Source organism: Delphinus delphis, chromosome 13 (assembly GCF_949987515.2).
Source record: "Delphinus delphis chromosome 13, mDelDel1.2, whole genome shotgun sequence".
NCBI classification, from domain to species: domain Eukaryota; kingdom Metazoa; phylum Chordata; class Mammalia; order Artiodactyla; family Delphinidae; genus Delphinus; species Delphinus delphis.
The window spans coordinates 38,918,977-38,939,305 of NC_082695.1; the positions used below are offsets into that span (position 1 = coordinate 38,918,977).

Genomic DNA, 20,329 nt, shown 5'->3' on the forward strand with positions numbered 1-20,329 from the left:
CCTGCCTTCTTGGAGGAAATAGAAATGTATTTTCTCTCCCTCGAGGATGATCTTCTGAGAAATAAAAATGCTCATTTCCAAATTGTACTTGACTATTATTAACTCCACATATCCTTTGGAGATGTTAACTATCATGTGTTTTCTCTACTTAAGAAATGAGAGGATTAGTGGTTTGCCCTCTCTTGCACAATTAAAAGTCAGTTCTAGGAGGTCTTTGACCCCAAGACCAGACGGTTCAGTTAAAGTTAAGTGAAGGGTTGAGCAATGATCTAGCTTGCTTGAGTGGTATATGGACAGCAAGTACAGGTCACAGGGACCAGAATTCCATCAGGACCAGAATCTCTTTGGAATCTCAGTCTGTGGATATCTCCCCCAAATGCTCCAGAGGACTGATTCACACTCCAGAAGGGCATGTCCCCCACAGACAGCATATCAGAATTTCAGGGAAGGGGGGAAGTTTGAAAACGCAAGTCGATTTCATAATACCATTTTATATATGAAAAAGAAAAGAAGATGCCTCTTGATTTCCTACATGAAGATAAGTAATCGAAATCAAAGTCTCTTTGAGGAGAGCAGGACATCTTGGTTTTCAAAACAGGGCTGTTGGTTTAGAAATATTGCTCTAATGTTTAAACTTTCAAGTCTAGATTGACAATGTTGTGTAGGAAGCTCAGAGATTAGGCATGCAGGCTTTGGAGCCAGACTGTCTGGGTTCAAATCCTGGTTCTACTGTCTGTGTGACATTGGCAAGTTGCCTTGCACTTTCTAAACCTTCATTTCCTCACTTGTAAAGTGAAGATGTAGTAATGAGACCTCATTATAAGGTGTCTTGGGAATTAAATGGTATGATACATGCTAAGTATGCAGAGTGTTAGACACAGGAAACAGTCAATGATTGTAACTATTATTACTAGGCATCATTTTTTGATTTCCCTTTTTTCTCTGGTCCTATTAAATCTTTTGAGGAAATTCAAGTTTTTGTCAAATGTTCAGGACTGTTCCAAATGCATTTTCTCTAGTTTTAAGAAATAAATAGGGATAGTGAAGTTCATCAGACATAGTTCTAGTGATACAATAATGTACTGTGTGTTTTGTGCACCTCTCCCCATTTATAGAGAATAAACTTTTGAAACAAACAAAAATGTTCTGCTCACCCACCGTGGGGCAGACACAGTTGGTTGCTGACCCAAGATCTATTTTCCGATGGCTACACCCTTCTTAATGGAACCCCTGGCCATCTCCTATTGCCACATACTTCAGGGGAAACTAAATCTCATCCCCAGCTAAAGGGGATGGACCTTGGGTAGTTTAAGGCAACCATGGTGATGTGAGAGAAAAACACGAGTCTCTTCGTTAACTGTAAGCCCAGACTCCTTTTGTTCATGGAAAGATGCATGTACCACAGCAAACACCACACAGGTCCAAATGAAAGCCACTTCTTTTTAATTTCTATACCTTTCCTTCCTCTACTCCCACCCCCAAATTACTCTTTTTTTTCCTCTGTTTCTCAGTTCCATTTGAATAAACACATAATTGTTTCCCATGAGGCAAAAATAAAATAAAATAAAATACACAGACTTGCAGCATGCTGAGAAGTCATTGGGGATCTTCTACTTTCTTTACTCCTAAGAAAGACACATAAGAAAGGATGCCTTTTCTTCCCCTTGTCATTGTCTTGTTTGTATTTGACACCTGGAACTGCTGTTGCCACCTTAAAACCGTGAGGACAGCCCATAGGAGAGCAAAGCTGATAGATTGAAGGGGACATAGTGGAAGGATGTTAAGAACCTGGGTCCCTGATTCCATGCTGAGCCACTAATTGTACCAATATGAAGCCCTTACTGCCACTGGACTTATGAGAATTAATAGATTTCCTACTTTAACCGAGATTGAGCTGATGTTTTCTATTATTTATAGCCAAAAGTATACTAATACATGGCACATAAAATCCACATTAGAATGTCTTAATATAAACTAGAAGAAGTCCGAAGTGTCTCTCTTATGGTCCTAATCACCCTTGATTTCCCTCAATAACCCCTTTCATTCCCATCACCTCTAAAGTAATCCTACCTACTCAAAATAGGTCTGAATCCAAACACTTCTCCCCATCTCTGCGGCTGTCACTCTAATCTAAGCCCCCATCATTGCTTTCCTGTTCAACAGCAGTAGCCTCATAGCTGAATCACCTGCGTTCATGCTCGCCCCACTTATGCAATCGATTCTTTTTCAAAGTGAGATAAAATTCACATGACATAAAACTCACCATTTTAACCATCTTAAGGTATACAATTCAGTGGTTTTTAGTATATTACCAATTGTGCAATCAATCACCACTATCTACTTCTAGGACATTATCATCATCCCCAGAACCAAACCCCATACCCATTACACAGTCACTCCCCATCTCCTTTGCTCCCCAGCCCCTGGCAGCCACTCATACCACCTATTCTTAGCATCTATTCCACAGCAGCTGGAGTGATATTTTCCAAAGATAAATCAGATCAGGCCACTTCCCTGCTTAGAGCCTTTCAATGGCCTTGAATAACATTTAAGTTCCTTAGTTTAACCTAGAAGACCATTCATGACTTGTCAACCTCTCCAATTTCCTCTTGCAATATTCTCCCACTTGCTTGCCAGGTTCTGGTCACACAAGCCTTCTCGTGTTTCTTGAACATACTAGCTCATTCCTACCTCGTTGTTCCCTGCTCAGATGCCCTTCACTACTTTGCAGATGGGTGCCATCTCTTCCTTCAAGTGGCATCTCAGTATCACCTCCCCGGGGAGTCTTCCCTAAGTAGTGCTCCCTAAACCCACTGCTCTTTGGCGTCACTCCTTTTAATTTTCCTTAAAACTTTCATCACTCTCTGAAATTATGATGTTCGTATTCATTTTTTAAATTTTTTTTGCTGTACGCGGGCCTCTCACTGCTGTGGCCTCTCCCGTTGTGGAGCACAGGCTCCAGACGCGCAGGCTCAGCGGCCACAGCTCACGGGCCCAGCCGCTCCGCGGCATGTGGGATCTTCCCGGACCGGGGCACAAACCCGCGTCCCCTGCATCGGCAGGCGGACTCTCAACCACTGCGCCACCAGGGAAGCCCTCATTTTTAAAAATTAACAGAAGTCCATAGTTTATTCAAACTTCCTTAGTTTTTGTCCAATGTCCTTTTCTCTTCCAGGATCCCACCCGGGATCCCACATTACACTTAGCTGCCCTGTGTCCTTCTACTCCTTTTGGCTGTCACAGTTTCTCAAACTTTGTTTTTGATGACCTTGACAGTGTTGAGGAGTACTGGTCAAGTACTTTGTAGGATGCCCCTTTGTTGGAGTTTGTCTGATGTTTTTCTCATGATTAGACTGGGGCTATGGCCTTTGGGGATACAGCACAGAGAAGCACCATTTTATTCCTATCATATTCATTTTCTATTAGTTGGTCACCTGTCTCTGCCACTGTTAGAATGTTAAGCTCTGTGTTAAGCTCCATGAACTGTTAAGCTCCATGAACTGTTAACTGTTAACTGTGTTAAGCTCTGTGTTAAGCTCCATGAACTGTTCTGCTCACAGCTTTATTCCTAGAACCTAGAACAGCATCTAGCACGTAGCAAGCCTCTTTAATTACCAGTTGACTGAATTAATGAATAAACTAGAAAAAATGACCAATGTCCTGCCTTTACACATGCATTTCACTGTTTTGCATGTGAAATGAAATACGGGTAAAGAAGATTCTTTGAGCATATGTCAAAGGCACTAAAACCCTTTCAAATAATCTGGCATATCCATGAGATAAATCTAAACCCTCATGTGAATAAATAACCCAAGGTCAATGACACATTCAAAATCATTAATGAAAATTGATTTTCCTTCTCTGTAGGGTTGCTTCTCTCTGCAGCACCACAATCCCTTCTGCAGAGTCAGGCGCGATTCATGTGTTTTCATTCATTTCTACCCAGAGTCTTCTTTTTCCTGAATGGTGCTAGCCTGTATGAATTTTTTAAAAGAAGATTTGGCTTGGTTGACCCATACATGAAAAGGGGATGGGTGATTTCATGTAGGTAAGTTTTGGAAGGCAGTAATTCTCCTCAGAACAATGAGCTAAAACATGATGGGAAGCTTGGCTTGCCCTGGAGAGAACGCAGGGAGAGGATGACCGAGCCCAGGCAGCTGAATCAAGGTCTTTGCCAACTGACTTCATGGATGGATGGGACAGGCGGAGTCTGTCGGCAGCCAGCTAAATGCCTTTCCAGGAACATGGTGGAAACTGATTAAATATATATGCAATCACATGAATTGATAGGGGGAACCTGGGGGACGTCTCCAGCCATTAGAACACCAAACACCAATGGGGTCTCCCCGGTGGTCATGAAGGAAGTTCATTTTCTGGCACAAGCTCTCAGAGAATGGAATCCCTGAGAGGAAGAACTATTTGTATTCCACTCAGGTTTCATTTAACCTTTTCTTTTGGAAGCCCCAGTAAGCAAAGGCACATTTGTCAAGGCTTCAAGATGAATGAGGAAAGCTTCTGTGCATTAAACTTGCAGATATTCAGAAGGACTTACTGGAAAGGCAGCCCTGGGCTGGGAGGAGGAAGACATTCACTGTAGCTGGCCAGGCAGTGGGGGTCTCGGCTGTCATCACCTCCAATGAGCCAATTTCCTAACTGTGCATAATCCCCGAATCAATTGATTTGATCATGAATTTCCCTAGGTAATTAACTGTGTTGAGTATCTCTGGTTAGTATATTCATTTTTCCTAAATATCCCTCAGAGTATGTGTGACTCATAGAGCAAACACCACAAAGTTATAGAAGAAGTTTAACTTACATATCTCATTTAACTAATACTATTATGACATAGTTTGTGTTTCCTTGAGTTTAAGATGCCATCGATGGTAGCACTATGGATTTATTATACAGCATTTTGGGGAGAAAGAAAACAATCACAAGAAGACACATTCTGATTTCAGAGATGTTAACACATGGGGAAATTTACAATATGGAGCTGAAATCTGGGATGTCAAAAACCAAGTGAGTGTTTCTAGACACTGAGAATTCCTGGTGACCTCTGTCTGCAAAGCCTATTCATCTCCCTGGTAACCATGACACTTCTTGGGTGCTGGGGTCAACGTTTAGTGTTCCAGATTTCCCAGGACTCCTCAACCAGAGCGGGTCTTGGAGGCAGCCTAGAAGACCTCCCCTCCGATCCCTCTGCCTGCTCAGGCTGGACAGTAGGGTAGCGGCCCTCTCCGTTCCTACACCCTCCTCCAGACGCACAAGAATTCAACCCTGCTGCCACTGCTGGCCACCTTTCTGTTTCTCGCTGTCCGGTTTCTCGGCCTGACAAGCATCAGTCCCCACCCTCTGTGAATCCTCTAAGGTCCCTTCTGCCTGGTCATTCACTCTCCAGTTTCCACCATTCTCCACATGACATCCTGTATGATAATCCTCATACGCTTCCATTTTTACCCCAAATAGGCATTCTTCCTCTTGTACAGCCAAAGCAGAATTCTGGGGTTTTCCATGTTTGCTATAGCATTCTAAAACACCACCAACACTACCATATCAACAACTAGCATTTATTGAGCACTTACTGTGTGCCAGACACTGTGCTATGTGTATGGTCTCATAAGTCACTACAACAAACCTCTGAGGCAGATACGTCACTATCCTCTCTTACAAATAGGACAATGAAGCCTAGTGGGTAGGTCACGCGCCCCAGATGATACAGCTAGAAAAGGAAGGGCCGAGACTCCACCAGATCTGCCTGCTCCACGGAGCAGGGGCGTGGCCAGTGCTCTGTGCGGCCTCCCCTTTGCTAGAGGTCTGAGGCTGGTGTACAAATAGCCCTGGTGAAGGGGCTCCTTGCTTAGATGGAGACGTGAAGGACAGAGAGGATGTGAGGACCCAGCTCAGGGTCCCAGCTTGGATAACTGGGTAGACAAGCGGTACCTTTTGCCCATGTTGGAAATTCAGGAGAAGAAGGTGTGTGAAGACTTTGGCATCTACCTTCTCCATGGTGAGTCTTGTCGTCCTCCTGATGAAGAACTGCAAAGCCCAACTCACAGGCTGGCCCGAACACTCCAGCCAATCATCTTCTTGACCTCTTTGACTCCAACGGCTTTCACTTGGACTCCATTTCAGCCACTTGCCCCCTTCCCTGTGCTTGTTCCTTGAGTTCCCTGGAACTTCCCCACAGGAGAAATCTCACACTGGAACAGCCCACTTTCTGTCTGCCTTTGAGGCCCTGTCGGTGCTCTCACTCTGGTTACTTGCACCACATGTGTGCTTCTGCCTCGGTGAGAGTGGCAAGACTTCAGCCTGCCTTTCTTCTCTGCATGTGCAATTCCATCCTGTCGTACTGCTTTTCCTAAACAGCCCGACCCCACGGTCGGGATCCCTACTTCCTTCTGCAGCCTCTTCTCTTGCTAGGGGCTTGTGTCTCTGTCTCCTTGCTCCAGGCAGAAGAAGAGACTAGATATTTCTCTGATTCTAAGATGCCACCCATTGAAGAGGCCATAATGTTCAATAACAGATTTTCAGAAGAAAGCAAACTCTGCCACGTCGAATATACACAGTAATTGTAAGGAATCTCTGTAGTTCAGAAATGGGAAAAACGAAAAGAGATCTGTCTTAGGATGCAGGGATTAGGACACGTTCAGTTCTGAGAATTGTACCAGCTTCTTCCATGCTTAGGACTCTGCCCAAACTGCTTTCTCTCCCTGGAATAGAAATCTTGTCTCATTCATCTTTTTAGCAACACTGTAAGACGGGCATTATCATCTCCACTTTCTAAGAGGGAAACTGTTTTAGAAACTTGAAGTTATTTTCTCTCAGAAGGTTATATAAGTAATAAGGAGAGAATTAAATCTCAGATGTAGGTTTTATAACTGCAATTCCTATTTTCCTTGTATTCTGCCATCCCACGGCCTGATTCATTAATTCCTACTTGTCCTCCAAAACTCAATTACAATACCTGTCCTGCGAAGCCCTCTCTGACCCCCTTTTCCAGGTGGACGTGGGACTCAGTACCTCTTCTGTGCTTCCCTAGTACCTGTACATTCCTCCACTGTGTTTGGAATGACTAGGCACAGAGGTCAAAGATGTTTTAATTTTGTATCTTTAGGGCCAACTTGGGCTCGGCACGTAGTAGCCCTTCAAACAATATTGGTTTCCCTTCCCCAAAGCTGTTCAAAGCCCTCATTGGGCACTGACGGTTTTATCTGTGTCAGGATCACTAGAACTTCAAGAACAACACAAATGTTATTGTTCCTTTTGAAACCTTCAAAAGCTCCCTAAACTGTGCTTTCTGGAAGCCTTAAATAGTCACCTTAGAGAGCACTAATCAGTATTACAAATTAAACGTATGCTCTTCTGGCCGTGCTATGCTACACACACCCAAAAATCCTATCAGCTGGGGAGGAAACGAATGTCTACGTTGTTCGGTGTTTGGTCCTGACTTTTTAAAAAGCCCACGAGTACGTTTTACTGGTAGGAGCAAAGCTGTGATGATAGCAAAGTCTCCTGAGATAGAAGCAGTCATAGGGGAAATGGAGTCAAAGAACTCTCCCCATGTTATTTCTTCTTTAAAAGAATCGGCCTGGCCGAAGCACTGCTTGGATGACTCATTGATCTCCCCCTTTGGCCCAGGGCAGAGCCTCGCCTGCCTGCTGGGTTTTTGGGTGAGTTTCTGGTGAAGCACACAGTACGCCATGCAGGAAGAGAGGTCACGATTGTTTTGGCAGTTTGGTTGGCGTTTATCCCCTGGTAGTGGCTGGAGTTTATCAGTAGGCTTAGACTTTGTACTTTGAGAAACCAACTATTATCTCACCCACAATTTAGAATAATAAAAGAGTCCACTGGCAGAAAAATGTGCAGTAAGTAAAGATAAAGAACAAACAAGGGAGAATCCAGTGTTCCTGTCAACATTGGCCTCCAGAGCACACATCCTATCTATGGTCCGATAGGGCCAGCAAGAAAGCTCCCCCTGCATTCTCTCCCTCTCTTCCTGGTCCTAGCTTCCAGTCAAGAAAAATTTTAGAGGGGGGCTGCGAGCAGAGAAAACAACGTTATATCTGTAGTTACTGGTTTATGCGCAGTTGCTTCCTGAAGTGACCCGTCATGGGACACGGGCTTAGGGAGACCACATGTTCTTCATCTTGGAGGCTTGTTTCCTCCCTGGGAGCTGTAATCAGAGCAGTTAAAAATGGCACGGCCTCCACAGCAGTTGCTAGAACTGACTAGAAGGACCTGGGCATTGCTGCTGGTCAGGGATCCCGCACCGAGGCTTCCAGCACCGGGCAAGGCACCAACTGGATTTCTGATTTGGTTCGAAGTCTGAGATTCTACGAGCATATGCATTACAAATACACAGAGAAGCAGGATTCTCCTGTAACACTTCACCCCAGACAGGTCTCAAAGACTATAGAGTATGTAACGGCACAAAAAAGTCACTGCAAATCTTACTTTAAATAGCCAAAGCAATGGAAAAGTAACATGATATTGTCATTGAAATGATCTGAGATTGGTTAAACAGCTGAGCCACTGTATTATTGTTAACTGGAAAACACACACATAGATGAAGATGTTGAATAACTTGATAATTTACGGTCATTCATCAAGCAAGTTGGAGACTTTTAGTGCAAATATAATACTTCTTCAAGAGATGTTTTGTTGTTTGAATCTGGAATATATTGTGGAACTTTGAGTATGTGGTTATAAACTCAGAGCACATATAGGCATTTACAGTTTTTAGGACTATTGTTAAAAATGATTGAAGGTACATAATGTTGAAAGATAAAAATAAAGCTTGATATAGGATGTGGACCTTACAGATCACCCTGTTACCTGATGTTCTGCAAACATGATCTGAGTGAGAGGATCACAGCCCACAGTAGCATCGGGACATCTCAGAGGGACTCGGAGTCTCTTAGTGGATCAGTCCTGCCCCGTCCAGGATTGGATCTCCCCTGCTGCAGCCAGCTGCAGCTGGTCCGAGTTGCAGGATGGAAGTTGCTGACAGTGTCTGTGGACAGTGTAAAGTGGTGGCTAAAGTGCTAGATGTGAAGTCAGGCAAAGCACGTTTAAATCTCATATCTGCTTCTTGTTAGCTATGGGGCTTTGGTGAGTTAATTAATCTTTCTAAACCCCAGTTACCTTTTGAGACTATTGTGAAAATTAAATACATCTATGGAAGGCCAATTCACTAACAGCCTCATTTTCTCATTCGCCGTTAGGCCCTCAGGTCCCACATCCTTCTTTTTCTAGATTGATTTGTATTATTCACCCTTAAAACTCTCTTGAATCCCTTTTCCTTCTCTTTCCATCGTCCTGGCCTGGAAATCCCCAACCTAAATGGACCCATCAAGTCACTGCTCAGGCTTTCATCCTAATCCTCTCACCTAATGCGTGGAAGAAATTCACACAAACCTCACACTTTTCCACCCTCATCTCCCTCAGCTCTCAGCATCACTTGACACAATTGGTTGCTCCCTTCTTCTTGATTTCTTAACACCACTTTAAAATATAACTTAGGGCTTCCCTGGTGGTGCAGTGGTTGAGAGTCCACCTGCCGATGCAGGGGGCGCGGGTTTGTGCCCCGGTCCGGGAAGATCCCATATGCCGCGGAGCGGCTGGGCCCGTGAGCCATGGCTGCTGAGCCTGCACGTCCGGAGCCTATGCTCCGCAACGGGAGAGGCCACAACGGTGAGAGGCCTGCGTTACGCAAAACAAAACAAAACAAAACAAAATATATATATATATATATAAAACTTAAAGTTCTTGGCTTCATTGTTTAAATTAAAACTAGAGTTTCGTTCCTTTTCAAAGGACTATGATACGACTTTTCACAGAACGAGGACACAATGATTTTACTGAAGAGCAAACCGTTTAGAGAATGGGAAGCTCCTTCAAATTTTGGACAGAGCCCTTCTGACCCTGTCTCGAATACAGGACCTATATTCTCATGGTAAATTCTAGAGTCCTAGAACTGTGTTTCCCGAGGACTTAAGAAAACTCAGGAGGCAAGGTCCGCAGTCCCTGTAACCCTCTGTGTCAGCCTCAGAGTCGGCCGTCAGCTGACTCCTCTTCATTATTCTTCAAAGCCTGAGATTTTGAGGAGAGAAGTGGCTCGATTCCACTGGTGAATCACAGGACTCCAGAGAGATATATAAATACCTATTTGGTTTTCTTTCAGGTTCCAGCAAGGTCTAAGTGGGTAGGGGTGGGGCGGGGGAATGCCCAGTCTCTAGGGCGTTGACTGACAGGGAGCAGACATGATTCATGGGCCCCGCCCCTCTGTGAGAGAAACTCCTGGGGCTTCGGCTAGCACCCGCACTTTCACAAGTGCTCCTCTGGTGCACTTTCTGTCTGCAAATGTCTGCATTCATTTGGAGAGTTTCTTTTTTTCAGTGTCTTTCTCAGCTCTTGTAACTGCTAGCTCGAGGGAAGAGTATGAGGGAGTTCGTGTCTTTGCCAGTAGTCCTGGAGGAAAATGAACCCGTCCTCAAAAATGAGTTACGATGTGAATTCATTGAGTAAACAAAGGCTGAATGATAATGGGAAGAGTTACTCATATGCTGTAACAGACACTCACTACCATCTGGTCTCTTCATGCCCACATGTTCCTTACTCTAACTGAGGTTAATGGGAATTAATACATATGTATTAGGGAAAGGAGAGCTCCCTGGTGACATAAGCTAAGTGTCAGCACACTGCTCTTCCCTAGGTAGACAACAAGGGTGCTTGGGGAAGCACCGAGTAATGGTGGAAAGATAAATTACATATAGATTCGTCAATATCTTGCCAATTAAGCTTCCTGAATAGGACATTTCTGAGAAAAATGCTGGCATCTAAGCAGTTCCAATAGTTGCCTTTCCTTGTGCTATTTCACAGGGCAATTCTTTCCACATGGACCTTCCTGCAAATAGACAGTAGAAACATTTTTTTTTAACTTACAAATAAAATGCTTTGAAACTGTATCTGTAGGAATAGCGGTCATTGAATAGGAAAATTGGTCCTCACAGGAGGTGATGCTTGATAAAGAATGTCCCTAAAATGTGTGATATGTGTGGCCAAGCTGTGCATTTCTATCCTACCATTAAGAGCAGAGTATCGGAGCAGATATTCTTGCATACTGTCTCTCTTATTCATATCAGGGCTATCTCTAGTCCATGCTCTTAATTATTTATATAATGCCCATATTGTGAAATATATATCATGCATTATGAGCATTAGATGGTGCTTCTCTATGGCTTCTATCATAGTCCTCTATCAACTCACTGTATAAACAACCTCTCTCATACACAGGCCTGCATGATTACCCTGATGAATTGATTTTGTTCAGACCCTGTGTACATATTAGAGCAATGTTTTATCACTATATAGATATATACACACACTCAATACTCACTGGTGTTAAAATAAATATTGTGACTTTGTGGAGAGAATGGCCTCATTGCATCAGATGGTCCTTATCAGCCACGCAGATAGGAGCGCGCCAGCTTGTAGCTTGGTTGTCAGGCTGTTTGGGGTGCTTCCCCTTCTCATCCAACCCAGGAAAGGGCTCTGTTCTTCATCAGATCAGATGGTCTAAGTCTGTGTGTACTGGAGAAATCTGAAAGCATTTTGTCTATTCAGTCAGTCTAGTTTGGCGACTCCATTGATTAGCATTTATTGACCACTTAGCTGTGTATCCTGAGCACTGTGGGAAATATCAAAAAAAACGATAATCCTTTTAAAGAACGTAAGCGTGAATGACTGAAGATTGAAATTGTTCCTTTTTAAACAAGCTTTATTGAGATATAATTCACACAGTGTCCAAGTCATCCAGTTAAAGTGTACAATTCAATGATTTTCAGTGTGTTCAGAGTTGTGCAACCATCACCACAATCAACTTCAGAATGTTTCATTGCCCGTAAGATAGAACAAATGGCAATCAATCCCCCTCCCCCTCCCCCTAAATCTCCCCTCTCCAGGCAATCAGTAATTTACTTTCTGTCTCTATGGAATTGCCTGATCTGTATAATTCACATAAATAGAATCATACAATATGCAGTCTTTGTAACAATTTTTTTTCTCACTGGGCATAATGTATTCAAGGTTCATCCATGATGTAGCATGCATGAATCAGCACTTCATGCCTTTTCATTGTATTCCCTTTTGTTTTTTATTCCTTTTTACAATGGAATAATATCCACATATGTTTTCATTTGTCTTGCGGGGTATAAGTATATAATTGCTGGTAATTCGACATTTAATCTTTTGAGGAGATGCCAGACTGTTTTCCAGTGACTGCATCATTTTTCATCACCATTAGTGAACTACAAGGGTTTCAGTTTCTCCACATCCTTGTCAACACTTGTTATTATCTGTCTTTTTGATTATTGCTATCCAAGCGGGTGTGAAGTGTTATCTCATAGTGACTTTGATTTGTATTTTCTTAATGACTAATCTTTTTGTGTGCTTTTTGGCCATTTGTCTATCTTCTTTGAAGAAACATCTATTCCTATTCATTACCAATTTTAAAATTGGGTCACTTTCTTTTCATTATTGAGTCGTAAGGGTCCTTTATATATTCTAGATACAAGTCCCTTATCAGATACATGATTTACAAATATTCTGTGGGTTGTCTTTTCACTTTCTAAATGGTCTCCATTGAAACACAAAATTTTTAATTTTGATAAAATCTAATTTACCTAGTTTTTGTTTTGTCACTGTGCTTTTGGTGTCATAAGAGCACCTTATCTAGCCTCAGGTAATGAAGATTTAACTCCTATGTTAAAGTCTACTATTCCTTGTTGATCTTCTTTCTAGTTGTTCTATTATTAATAATTAGGTTTGGAAGTCTCCAAATATTACTTTTGAATTATCTCTCCTTGAAATTGTGTCCATTTTTGCTTCTTGTATTGTGGGACTCTGTTGTTAGGTGGATATATGCTTATAATTGTTATAGCTTCCTGATGCATTGACCCTTTTATATTACAAAATGTTCTTCTTTGTCTCTCGTAACAATTTTTGTCTTAAAGTCTATTTTGTCTGGTATTACAATATTATAGCCACTCCAGTTTTCTTATGGTTGCTGTTTGCATGATATATCTTCTTTCCATTCTTTTGCTTTGCATTCTGAATATGTAAAAAATTCTACAAAACAATAAGAAAATGACAAACAATCCATATGCATTACCTATGACCCAGCAATTCCACTCCTGAGTATATACCCAAGACATATATGTGCATACATTTAAAAAGAAAAACCCAGCATGCACTAGATTGTTCATAGAAGCAGTACTTGTAATACCCTCAAACTGAAAATAACCCAAGTGTCTGTCAATGGCAGAATGGGTAAGCATTCCTTAGTATATGCATACAATGGAATATTATATTTCAGTGAGAATGAATTGTAATGTGGCTGAATACAATAATGTGGCTGAGTCTCACAAACATGATAGTGAGTTAAAGAACACCTACACAAAAGAGTACATCTGTATGGGTCTATTTAGAGAAAGTATAAAAACAGATAAAATGTATCTATGCTCAGCCAGAGTAGTGGTTACCCTTAGGTGGAAGGGAAATTATCCTCACTCTCTAAGTTTACCTTAATTAGTGGAAGGGAAAGTGAGAGGGGATTCTGGGAGTGCTGATGTTAGTGTTTCTTGATCTGGGTGTTGGTAACTCAGGTGTGGTTACTTTTTGAAAATTAATTGATATGTGTGCTTGTCTATACATATATTAGACTTTAATAAAAAGTTCTTTAAAAGGACTATGACTTGAATAATATATGGAATGCTTTGCATTTTTTAAAAAAGTTAGCATATATTGAAACCTGACAAAGATGGCACAAAAAATTTTGACTAAACTCACTCAGGAATACGATACCAACAAATAAAACATTAGCAAATCTAATCTAGCATTATATTAAAAAAATAATGATCTAGGAAACCATGAATGATTCAATATTAGGAAATCTAAAATCATCATTGAGCACATCAATAGGTCAAAAGAGACAAATGTTATGCTCATCTTGACAAATATCAAAAGGCATTTAAAATTCAATATCTATTTCTGATAAAAAGTTAAATAAATTGCATATAGCATATTCCCTCAACATGATTAAAAAGTTATCTCAAACAAGTAGCTTACATCATGCTTAAAAGCAAAATACTAGAGCAGTGTTTTCCAAATTTGTTTTGTCAAGGAACATTATTTAAATAATAATATGTTGAAGAACTACCAGTAGGAGCACATGATATAGTTATAAAACTATGTTAAGATGGAACTTTTCTTGTTGACTCACAGTTTCAGTTAAGGCTCCCAAATCTGAGAACAAATCAATAGTTGTTGATTATCTCCACATCCTGCACCTCTTGGAAGATGCTAGATTGTCTGTGCAGAATGGGCTAAGAAACTGTGAAATTCTCTGCCACCATTAGCCTACTTCCCTCTAGGCTGTAAAAGGGAAGACACAGAATTCATTGTAATTGAAGAGGCCTGTGTTGACTATTTTTTTGGAATGGTTAGTAGGCCATGTATCTCTCCCATGGAGGAGGGGAAGAGGGTCTTCAAGTCAAGAGGCTGGGCTTGTATAATTTGAAAAGCTTGACATGGGTCCCCTTATTAGAGAGAAACAGGAACTGGTGAGTTCCCCATAGGCCAAATGGAATAAAGCTGAATTGTAGCATCTTGAAAAAGACTCTGGTCAAGTTGACTACAAAGGAGAGATAAACCTTTAGAAATCAAGGTGCTAGTTATTAGCAGTTAAAGGAATGGAGCTGTAGGTGAGAGATTTTAGCAATAGTCATGGTGGGTTACAGAGGAAGAAGCCCTGAAGACATTTAAGTTGTTTCTACATCTTGGCTACTGTGACTAGTGGTGCAACAAATATAGGGCTGCTAATATCTCTTCAAGATCTTGACTTCAGTTCTTTTGGATAAATACCCCAAAGTAGGATTGTTGGATCATATGAAAGTTCTATTTTAAATTTTTTGAGAAACCTCCATACTATTTTCCATAGTGGCTGGACCATTTTGCATTCCCATCAACATTGCACAAGTGTACAATTTCTCCATATCCTTGCCAACGCTTGTTGTCCTTTGTTATTTTGATAATGGCCATCCTGACAAGTATGAGGTGATATCTCCTCATGGACTTCATTTGCATTTCCCAGACAGTGAGTCATGTTGAGCATTTTTTCATATACCTGTTGACCATTTGTATGTCTTCTTCGGAGAAATGTCTGTGCAAGTTATTAGCCCATTTTTCAACAGGATTATTAGGCTTTTTGCTTTTGAGTTGTAGGAGTTCCTTATTTTGGAAATTAATTTTTTATCAGATACATTGTTTGAAAATATTTCCTCCCATTCCCTAGGCTTCCTTTTCACCCTGTTGATTTTTTTTCTTTGCTTGTAGAAACTTTTAGTTTGATGTAGTCTCATTTTTGTCCAGTTTTGCTTTTGTTGCCTGTGCTCTTGTTGTTATATTCAAGAAATTACCAAGACCAACGTCATGAAGATTTTCCATGTTTTCTTCTAGGAGTTTTACAGCTTTGGGTCTTACGTTTAAGTCTTGAATGCATTCTTTTTATTTTTGATTAAAAAAATTTTGTACTGTAAAACATACATAGCAATTTACTATTTTAAGCATTTTTAAGTGTACAGTTCATGAACTAAGTATACTTAAAATGTTATGCAACCATTACCATCATCTGCCTCCAGAACCTTTTCATCATTCCAAACAGAAACTTCATACTCTTTAATAATAACTCCCCATTTCCCTCTTCCCCTGCTGCCTGGCAATCTCTGTTCTACTGTCCATCTATATTCTAGGAACCTAATATAAGTGGAATCATACAATAATTGTCCTTTTGTGTCTGGCTTATCTCACTTAGCATAATGTTCTCAAGGTTCATCCATGTTGTAGCATGTATCGGTACTTCATTTCTTCTTATGGCTGAATAATATTCTATTTAATGGATAATACCACATTTTGTTTATCCATTCATCTATAGATGGACATCTGGATTGTTTCCACCTTTTGGCTATTGTGAATAATGCTACTATGGACATTGGTGTACAAGTATCTGTTTGCTTTCATATTTTGGGCATATACTCAGAAGTGAACTTCTGGATCGTACTCTATGTTTAAATTTTTGAGGACCTGCCAAACTTTTCTACAGTGGCTGCACTATTTTACACTCTCACCAACAATGTATAAGTGTTCCAATTTTTCCACATCTTGGACAATATTTATTATTTTCCATTTTTTAAATAACAGCCATCCTAATGGGTATGGAGTGGTATCCCACTGTGGCTTTGATTTGCATTTCCTTAATGGCTAGTAATGTTGAGCATCTTTACATGTGCTTACTAGCTATGTGTATATCTTCTGTCGAGGAATGTCTCTTCAAGTCCTTTGCCCATTTCTGAATTGGATTGTTTTGTGTTGCTGTTGTTGAATTTAAACCACTGATTTTTTTTAACATCTTTATTGGAGTATAATTGCTTTACAATGGTGTTTTAGTTTCTGCTTTATAACAAAGTGAATCAGCTATACATATACATATGTCCCCATATCTCCTCCCTCTTGCATCTCCCTCTCATCCTCCCTATCCCACCCATCTGGGTGGTCACAAAGCACCAAGCTGATCTCCCTGTGGTATGCAGCTGCTTCCCACTAGCTATCTATTTTATATTTGGTAGTGTATATATATCCATGCCACTCTCTCACGTTCTCCCAGTTTACCTGTCCCCCTCCCCGTGTCCTCAAGTCCATTCTCTACATCTGTGTCTTTATTCCTGTCCTGCACCTAGGTTCTTAGAACCACTTTTTTTTTTTTAGATTCCATATATATGTGTTAGCATACAGTATTTGTTTTTCTCTTTGTGACTTACTTCACTCTGTATGACAGTCTCTAGGTCCATCCACTTCACTACAAATAACTCAATTTCATTTCTTTTTATGGTTGAGTAATATTCCATTGTATATATGTGCCACATCTTCTTTATCCATTCATCTGTTGATGGATACTTAGGTTGCTTCCATGTCCTGGCTATTGTAAATAGTGCTGCAATGAACATTGTGGTACATGACTCTTCTTGAATTATGGTTTTCTCTGGGTATATGCCCAGTAGTGGGATTGCTGGGTCCTATGGTAATTCTATTTTTGTTTTTTAAGGAACCTCCATACTGTTCTCCATAGTGGCTGTATCAATTTACATTCCCACCAACAGTGCGACAGGGTTCCATTTTCTCCACACCCTATTCAGCGTTTGTTGTTTGTAGGTTTTCTGATGATGCCCATTCTAAGTGGTGTGAGGTGTTACCTCATTGTAGTTTTGATTTGCATTTCTCTAATAATTAGTGATGTTGAGCAGCTTTTCAAGTGCTTCTTGGCCATCTGTATGTCTTCTTTGGAGAAATGTCTATTTAGGTCTTCTGCCCATTTTTTGATTGGGTTGTTTGTTTTTTTAATATTGAGCTGCATGAAGTATTTATATATTTTGGAGATTGATTCTTTGTCCGTTGATTCGTTTGCAAATATTTTCTCCCATTCTGAGGGTTGTCTTTTCATCTTGTTTGTAGTTTCCTTTGCTTTGCAAAAGATTTTAACTTTCATTAGGTCCCATTTGTTTATTTTTGTTTTTATTTCCATTACTCTAGGAGATGGATCAAAAAAGATCTTGCTGTGATTTATGTCAAAGAGTGCTCTTCCTATATTTTCCTCTAAGAGTTTTATAGTGTCTGGTCTTACATTTAGGTTTCTAATCCATTTTGAGTTTATTTTTGTGTATGGTGTTAGGGAGTGTTCTAATTTCATTCTTTTACACGGAGCTGTCCAGTTTTCCAGCACCACTTATTAAAGATACTTTCTTTTCTCCATTGTATATTCTGGCCTCCTTTGTCATAGATTAGTTGACCATAGGTGTGTGGGTTTATCTCTGGGTTTTCTATCCTGTTTCATTGATCTATATTTCTGTTTTTTTGTGCCAGTACCATATTGTCTTGATTACTGTAGCTTTGTAATATAGTCTGAAGTCAGGGAGTCTGATTCCTCCAGCTCCGTTTTTTTCCCTCAAGACTGTTTGGACTATTTGGGGTCTTTTCTGTCTCCATACAAATTTTAAGATTTTTTGTTCTAGTTCTGTAACAAATCCCACTGGAAATTTGATAGGGATTGCATTAAATCCGTAGATTGTTTTGGTTAGTAGAGTCATGTTCACAATATTGATTTTTCCAATCCAAGAACATGGTATATCTCTCCATCCGTTTGTGTCATCTTTAATTTCTTTCATCAGTGTCTTATAGTTTTCTGAATACAGGTCTTTTGCCTCCTTACATAGGTTTATTCCTAGGTATTTTAGTCTTTTTGTTGCAATGGTGAATGGGATTGTTTCCTTAATTTCCCTTTCTGATCTTTCATCGTTAGTGTATAGAAATGTGAGAGATTTCTGTGCATTAAGTTTCTATCCTACAAGTTTACGAAATTCATTGATTAGCTCTAGTAGTTTTCTGGTGACATCTTTAGGATTCTCTATGTATAGTACCATGTCATCTGCAAGCAGCGATAGTTTTACTTCTTCTTTTCCAATTTGTATTCCTTTTATTTCTTTTTCTTCTCTGATTGCCGTGGCTAGGACTTCCAAAAGTATGTTGAATAATAGTGGTGAGAGTGGACATCCTTGTTTTGTTCCTGATCTTAGAGGAAATGCTTTCAGTTTCTCACCATTGGGAATTATGTTTGCTGTGGGTTTGTTGTATATGGCCTTTATTATGTTGAGGTAGGTTCCCTCTATGCCCACTTTCTGGAGAGTTTTTATCATAAATTGGTGTGGAATTTTGTCAAAAGCTTTTTCTGCATCTATTGAGATGATCACATGGTTTTTCTTCTTCAGTTTGTTAGTATGGTGCGTCACATTGATTGATTTGCATATATTGAAGAATCCTTGCATCCCTGGGATAAATCCCACTTGATCATGGGGTATGATCCTTTTAATATGTTGTTGGATTCTGATTGCTAGTATTTTGTTGAGGATTTTTGCATCTATATTCATCAGTGATATTGGTCTGTAATTTTCTTTTTTTGTAGTATCTTTGTCTGGTTTAGGTATCAGGGTGATCATGGCCTCATAGAATGAGTTTGGGAGTGTTCCTTTTTCTGCACTTTTTTGGAAGAGTTTGAGAAGGATGGGTGCTAGCTTTTCTCTAAATGTGTCATAGAATTCACCTGTGAAGCCATCTGGTCCTGGACTTTTGTTTGTTGGAAGATTTTTAATCACAGTTTCAATGTCATTACTTGTGATTGGTCTGTTCATATTTTCTATTTCTTCCTGGTTCAGTCTTGGAAGGTTGGACCTTCTTAAGAATTTGTCCATTTCTTCCCAGTTGTCCATTTTATTGGCAAAGAGTCGCTTGTAGTAGTCTCTCATGATGCTTTGTATCTTTACAGTGTCTGTTGTAACTTCTCCTTTTTCATTTCTAATTTTTTTGATTTGAGTCCTCTCCCTCTGTTTCTTGATGACTCTGGCTAACGGTTTATCAATTTTGTTTATCTTCTCAAAGAACCAGCTTTTATTGATCTTTGCTGTTGTTTTCTTTGTTTCTATTTCATTTATTTCTGCTCTGATCTTTATGATTTCTTTCCTTCTACTAACTTTGGGTTTTGTTTGTTCTTCTTCCTCTAGTTCCTTTAGGTGTAAGGTTAGATTGTTTGAGATTTTTCTTGTTTCTTGAGGTAGGCTTGTATTGCTATAAACTTCCCTCTTAGAGCTGCTTTTGCTGCATTGCATAGGCTTTGGATCATCATGTTTTCATTGTAATTTGTCTCTAAGTATTTTTTGATTTCCTCTTTGATTTCTTCAGTGATCTCTTGGTTATTTAGTAACGTATTGTTTGGCCTCCATGTGTTTGTATTTTTTAGGTTTTTTCCCCCTGTAATTGATTTCTAATCTCATAGCGTTGTGGTCAGAAAAGGTGCTTGATATGATTTCAGTTTTCTTAAATTTACTGAGGCTTGATTTGTGACCCAAGGATCGATCTGTACTGGAGAATGTTCCATGTGCATTTGAGAAGAAAGTATAATCTGCTGTTTTGGGATGGAATTTTCTATAAATATCAATTAAACCTATCTGGTCTGTTGTGTCATTTAAAGCTTGTGTTTCCTTATTAATTTTCTGTCTGGATGATCTGTCCATTGGTGTACGTGAGGTGTTAAAGTCCCCCACTATTATTGTGTTACTGTTGATTTCCTCTTTTATAGCTATTAGCAGTTGCCTTATGTATTGAGGTACTCCTATGTTGGGTGAATATATATTTATAATTGTTATATCTTCTTCTTGGATTGATTCCT

The 20,329-nt window shown here is 40.1% G+C and overlaps 1 long non-coding RNA gene across 1 annotated transcript in view; it reads right to left on the reverse strand.

Moving 5' to 3' along the window:
- Nucleotides 1-11,316: 11,316 nt before the first annotated feature.
- LOC132436186 (uncharacterized) overlaps nucleotides 11,317-20,329 on the reverse strand; it is a 593,708-nt gene continuing 584,695 nt past the window's right edge. The window contains exon 7 of the long non-coding RNA XR_009521730.1: nucleotides 11,317-11,689. This is a non-coding gene — a long non-coding RNA (uncharacterized lncRNA). The remainder of the gene's footprint in view (nucleotides 11,690-20,329) is intronic.